Source organism: Artemia franciscana, chromosome 17 (genome assembly GCF_032884065.1).
Source record: "Artemia franciscana chromosome 17, ASM3288406v1, whole genome shotgun sequence".
In the NCBI taxonomy this organism is placed as follows: domain Eukaryota; kingdom Metazoa; phylum Arthropoda; class Branchiopoda; order Anostraca; family Artemiidae; genus Artemia; species Artemia franciscana.
In genome coordinates, this window is record NC_088879.1 from 12,062,467 (window position 1) to 12,069,783 (window position 7,317).

Sequence of the window (7,317 nt, forward strand, 5' to 3'; positions counted from 1 at the left end):
CAAAGGATAAATTGTAGAGTGGAATTCCATTTACTTTACATACAGGAGATGAAAGACCAAAAATTTCAAATTTATGGGGAGAATTTGTCCATGATTTAATGGTACTAGAATTTTTTATAAAATCCAAAGCAAGTTTGAAGGAATTTCACCATTAATAAATGAAGAATCAGTAGGTGCGTCTACCAGTAGCAATATGTCGATATTTCGTGATCCTATGAGGACCGAGTAATCTGATATTATTTCCACTGCTCTTAATTTTTTAATTGCCAAAGCAATCAATAATTTGTTGCTTTTGTACTTGAAGTATTGCGAGGTGAGAGAGACTGTCACATCGAGAGCAATGCCCAACTACTTTTCGCAAAATAAAATTGGACGCAGCAAGTTGTAGCCTTATATCAATCCTTACCTAGGGAGGTAAGTGTATATTGGTAGTGTCAGTGTCAGTTTTACATTCATAACCACTAGCCATGCCTCTCAATTGCTTATAGAACATTGGATTATTTAATAAGAATTGTATATAACTTGCATAATTTGAAAGATATTTGCCTGTTCACACCAACGATCCATTTATGTGGATACTAATTCGTCTAAACTAATTGTGCAGTGCAAAATTTTCATAAAATAGCCCATCGACTTCACTTGATTTTTTATGGGTAGAGTTTTTGCCACTGACGAGCAAATCTATAAATGTGGAATTCAAATCTATGAAATAATCTTCACTGGTATAAATTTGAAAATGTATGTTCTCAGAGAGAGGTTGTTGCGTATAAAATTGTTCATAGTAACGATGTTTTACCCTCAAATCAACATTTTCCACATTGAAAAGATTTAAAGCTGAGTTATGTGAAAGATGAAATTCTTTATGTGATAGATATGCCATCTCTAGGAAAAGAAATCCTTTTCGATCTAATAATTTTTACTTTTGGATTCTTCTTTGCCAATAGCAATGTTTTACGCTTCTGGCCTGAGTTGAGATTGATGATTCACATGATGTTTTTCACAATTTTTAAATCTTTACCGCTATGACTTGCTTTCAATTGCTGAGGGCCGCATGCCGAATCTGAGATTTGTATAATTCTTTCTGCAAAATCCTTCCCTGTAACCAAATCATGTTACGTAGAGGACGCAAAATCTGCGGCAACCGATGCAATATATTTTGTAGCCAGGGGTAATGCAGAGCGAAACAACTTAGCAAACCAATTACCAGGACCTTGGCCAGAAATGGACGTATGGCCCATGTAATAGTCCACTTCATGACCCAATTGCCGTGGTCTAAGTGTAACAACACAGCAATACATATCAGGACAAACAAAAGTATTTTTTCAATTGACCACTTCACTGAATTGGTCAAATATGACGTGTAATCCCAACCAGACCTTTTGTGGTTGCTAGAGGATCGCCCAATTCACTTCTAAATCTTATCTTGCATAACATCAAATACGCTTTGTTGACTGGAATATATTGAAGGTGCTTTATATTGTAGTGGTGAATTTATTCATGGACGATTTTTGGTTCAAGAGGGAGACATTGGTATTACTGACTCACGATGTCTCTACAAAGGACGCGTAAAGAAATATACAATTGTCGGAAGAGAAGCCGAGGTGTTAGTCCGCGAAAATAATATGTTCCATATCCCTGATGCTTCCGGCACTTTTACCGTCTTTAATTCCGTTAATACCGTCTTAGTCTGATGCATTCCGTTTTAAAACAAAGAATATCTCTCAAATTATCATTGAGATGAATTACTTCATTCTCAATGGGAGAGCTAATGTAAAGTTAAATGTAAAGATACCATTTTTATAAGCGAGGTTTTCTATTGATAGCAGGGCAAAAATCAGCCATACTACCATATTCCTTGTATTTAAAGCTGAGATGTGGGTGTATATCAGTTAAGTGATACTATCCATTCCTCTTCCTGGTCACACACTGTCCAATCGTTTGGTATTACTTTTATATCATATGTACGATCCTATCTCAGGATAGCATACAATCAATAAGAGCAACCTTATGCTCGCCCTCAAATTTGATGGCTGAGGAGAGTTTTGTTAAAAGATCACTTATTTTAGTAAATTCTTCATAGAGGGGGTTAGAGACATAGGACATGAATATCACATAAAATCATTCAACATGGTGAACATCTTCAGTGGCAATTCAAGAATCAAAACCAGAGTAGTATCCTAGCCAATGAACAAGCAATTGTTTCTTACCCTTGTGAGTTAAATTCTTCAATGTCTTTTCAATTAGATACGTTTCATTATTTTTTACTATTTATAATCGTAAAAACCACCAAGAATCTCGTCATCGTTCATCGCTACAAGTAGACGATACGTTGCAGGCTTAGTGTCTAAGACTTTTGACACTTGAAAAAGTTGATTTAATACTCTTTTACAAAAATATTACTTTTTTGATTGATTTGAACAGTGTCACCATCTTAAGACTTTCTTTTAACAAATTTTTCATTGGAATATTGTTTGAGAAAATGTAAATATATTGATACTGTGACTAACTATAATGAAGAGGATTATGATCGAACAGGGATCAATAAAGATGTTGATTATAAATGAACATGATTCTATCTAAATCTTGAATTAAGTAGCAGTATTTTTCAATGTACAACATCTTCAAATTGAAAGTCAAATTGTTCTTATCCAACGTTCAGCCAATGTTGCCTTTATCGGACTATGACTATGATAGGGTATTGTATTACATTTCCATAAAGCTATTTTTTTACATGTTGATTAACAAATACACTTCACCGATCTGCTTGAATTTTTCTATAAGAATCTTGTTCAAAGATAGATTCAAAAATACACCTTTTGCATACTAAATTTGGTGGAAAAACGCTTTTGTTTAATACCCTTTAAATCATCATCCCCACTTCGCTTCCTTTCTGAAAACGATATATCTTTTGATATTTCTCCATACTCCCTTAATCGATTTAAAATATATTTATTCCCAATAAGACTTTTTGAAAATTTGATGACTCTAAGAATTTATACAAATAACTATCAAACGATTCAAGTCTTTAACGTTTTGCAATCAAATCTTATACCAAATCAATCAAATTGTAACTCTTGCCGTGGGTTAAATTTTATTCTTATTTTCATCAATTTGAACCTGTTCATCTTAAGCCAGATAAGTTAAGAATCTTTTACTTTGCTCACGATACGAATGAGGCATTAAGTCTACAACACTTGATGAAACTTTAGATAAATCTTTTTTGTTTTGGTACTTTCAAAGTTTCAGAACTTTCTGAATTTGGAGGTTAATCAATGACATTTACTTTCAGCGGTCTTTCAAGATAAGACTTATGCCTACCAACATGCCGAAGGAAATTTTGAAGCAAAATGAATTTTTAATGATCTACAATTGTTTCATTGCTAATAAATTTATAAAGTTCATCTTCAGATTACTCTTTTGGTGAAAGAGCAAATTCAATTGGTGTCAAATTATAAGGTATAGCCAATTCTAGAGAATAGTGTTTACAAGTCCTGCGATTATCGGCAGTATGAAAAGAAAATACCAACCGCTTGAACAAGCCATTTTCTTTTAAAATCGTTTCCTTTCGTTTTGCTGGCTGGGACAGGTACAAGTGACCTATGTTGTTTTCTCTGTTGCCTAATACCTTCTGTCAGTTGAACATTGCCTTCAGTTCAATTTAAAAGCTCTGATAAGGAGGTAAATGAATTCATTGTCAATGCCTTGTTTGAGTATAGCTTTCCTAAGTCGTGGTTTTAGATTAACAACGATGGAAATAAATGTTTGTTTTCATGTAGCTTTTTCAGTGTCATGAAGGTGACTAATGACCTTTTTTACCATTCACGGATAGATATACAGTAATTTTATTGTCAAAAATATCCATGACTATGCGTAAATACTCGGGTATGTTTTAATTGAGATCCAATAGAATGTTACCATAAGGTTAATTAGTAGCTCGATTGTAAGCCGAGAGTAAAAAGTTTGGCTCACTGGGATATATTTGCTAGTTTAAAGTTATAAGAGAACGTGAATCACAAAGAACCCTATAGATGATATAGATAGTACAATTCAAGCAAGTATTCTCATACATTTGCTCTGACGAAAGAGATTATGAAGAAAAACAGTTATGGAAATTGTTATTATGAGATTGGACCGTGAATGCCTGTAACATCTTCTGAGACCATTCTTCAATGGATTCAGCTAAATCATCAATAATCAACCTTGGGGTTCTATATTATGAGACACGTCTGGCCCATGTATGAATTTATATCTGGTGGCTGGAAGGTACTGCTGCGGCGTGGCGATTATATCCCTGGTAAAACAATAGCATAGTACTAAGGACTTTTTAAAACATTGGTTCCGCTTTGCGCAAAAATAAATAAAACATATAACAACACTAAAAAACTGCTATAAAAACCAGTAATTTTAAAAACACCAGAAAACAATTATAGAACGCACATTGCTCATCTGGAGACTGACTTTTGGGATAGAAAAAACAGACCCCTTAACGAACTATTCAGCTTTCTTCCGACCAAGTCACCGTCTGACTACAAATACGTCTCGATCTGAAGTAATGTAGTGACCTTGTGGTGGTACGCTCAGACGGTCTGTGTGCACATAAACTTCGTTCGATGTGGCCAACATGGCTCTTTCCTCTACTTGAACTGTATAGTTTCTAAGTTTTAAAGAGTGAATGACCATTGCCATCGCTGTTGGAACTAAATTGTTTTCTACACAGTTCCTATAAACACTCGTGTCGAAATTTTCCTTTACATAGTGTGAAGGCGACCCTTTGAAGACTTGTTTGATATCTTCATTGGGTGTCTCCATACAGTAAATCTTTGAATCTGTCAAAATACCTTTGGATATCAAGTCGCTCCCCGTCTCAGATTAAAAAAATAACAACTTATTTAGGGCCTGGCATTTCACTAGCTACGGGTAAATGGTCTCGTCCCAGTTATTGCAGTCCACTTGAGAGCTAATGTGCGTAAGATTTTCCAAATTGTCTAATAAATTATCAGTCTTGGTTTTTATACAATAATAAATCCATATTCCCATAATCAACTTGATCTTTTCCCTCCCAGACCATTGGAGATTACACACATTGTAATAAAATTCTATTTTACGTTTTTTGAAGTTTTTAATATAGTACTGCAAGTGGCAGTGTTTTTACTTAATACCCCGCTTCTTTTTTTCCATGTACAAGGACCATATTGGAGTCTATGATCGTGAAAGAAGTAAAGTACAGATCGGAAGTGATTTGGGTACATTCTTTTGGGTCAATTACAACGTCACAACAACTCCTATTGTTCGAACACTCACACATCTTACCAAAGGCTGAATTTAAAATAAACTTAAAGATTTCTTTTCAGCCTTCGTTTTGCCTCAGGTGGCTTACTGACAAAAATGTCACTAAATGTATTCATGTATGGCTTTTGATCAAACTGGTAGGCTCTGTGAATGTTTCTGCCTTTGAAACCATTGCCCAGCATTCACTGCAAAAGAACGTTATGTACAACAATATTCTGTTTCGGATGAAGGTCGGCAATAAGCTTTTGTTTTGAAGATGTCCAGTGCATACCCCCATCCTCTACCATAGATAAGTTCGAGGGAATCAATAGATCTCAAGGCACCGGTCTTTTTATGCAAGGGAAAAAAAGTAATTTCTCTAGACATGAAGTTCCACCTGTATTTCACGATCAATTTCGAAAGGCCATCCTTGTGGTCCATTCTCATCAACAGTGTAAATATTGGGAAGATTTGGAGCAGAAGGATTATCCAGCCATTTGTATTACCCATGCGACAAAGAAAGTGAGACATTGCCGATGGATAAAGGGAGTTCATATCCAAGAAAACCGCATTGGACTTTTCAGCGGTGCATTGGTCAGTCGGATCGGTATCCAAGACACGATCCCCAGGAAAAATATACCCTCCTCACATGGATCTCTCTACTAATAAGCGCTGATCCACGTCGGTAATCATACCTATTTTTCATCGCTGTTTTTAAGAAATGAATCTATCACCATGTTAGGAGTTAAAAAATAATGCCCCCAATCCAACACAAACTCATCGTCGATTTTATTCGTATTTTTACAGATAATATCCAACAATGTCAATTCATCAGTTGCCTGATATATTTTACTATAATCCTTCCCTATTTTTACACCCTCCTTTGGTCCGAACATTTTATTTTTGCAAATTCTTAGTCAGTAGTTGTGCATTAACGATCGTGAAGTGAATCATAAAACCCTTCTATGGGCAGCAATTTTTCCTCACGTAGCCTCGAGATGGAGTTGTAGTACTCATGCTGGTATTTGCCCTAATACATTCAAAAGTCATTGATTTCACCACCTGGGAAGTGCTTTTTGAGGAGGGTGAAGGTATTAAAATTGTCGTTTTTCTGAACTTGAATTAGTTGACTAAGGGATTTGTGGAAAAAATATAGGAAGCTAAAAACGGATTTTGTTCAAGTATGTATTACAATTTTCGTTTGTTTTTCATTTGGATTGTCAGAGCAGCAACTTCTCAGATCATTTTGGTCCGATGTTATAAGAGTGCTACCCCCCAAAAAGTTACTGCCTTCCAATAAAATTGGATTACTTAAGTGATTAAATAATGCGTAATATACAACTTCACCTTGTTGCAAACGTGCCAACGCTGGTGATATGACTTTCAAATCATTGTTGGAATTGTGCATGGAGACCGGTAGAAACTATTACTGGTAAACAATTAAATTGTTTAATTTAATTGCGATGACCTGATGCAGTATCTAACTGCATCAGGTTCACTGGCAGGCTCGTAAAGAAGCTGTACCAAGTGTCTCACTTATTCAATGGACGGAACCCTTACTGAATATAATACCCCTTTTTTCTTTCAGTTTCCCCTCTTCATGCTCTATATCGTATCGCGACAGTGAAACCCCAAACTTCAAATACTCGTTGGCCCTCTCAAAAACGTCTATCCCATTAAGTGTTACAGGAGATTCACCTTTAAACAGTTAAAGTCTACTTTATGAAATTTTACCCCTCCCAACCCCCCATTAACTACTAAATCATCCAAATATGTCTTTCTAATATTATTAATCTTCATATGTTTATGCTCAGGGACAAGAAAATGTTCGAGTTGCTTTGTACTTTTACACTCCCTCAAATCTGCATTATATATTTTAAGCTCATTCCTCGGGACTCTAGAAACAATTTTCTTTTTGATTTCGTTACACTGACATCTGAATGTTCTATAATCAAAACAACTGACCTGGTCCCCGTTTCATTGTGATTTTCTACCCTATTAAAAATGCGATCCAGCCACTCTGAAAAAAATGCCCGCAAAATTATGCGA

The 7,317-nt window shown here is 35.4% G+C and overlaps 1 protein-coding gene across 2 annotated transcripts in view; it reads right to left on the bottom strand.

Moving 5' to 3' along the window:
- The window catches only part of LOC136037858 (uncharacterized), a 75,929-nt gene that overhangs the window by 58,379 nt on the left and 10,233 nt on the right, over positions 1-7,317 (bottom strand). The gene's annotated exons all lie outside the window — the stretch shown is intronic.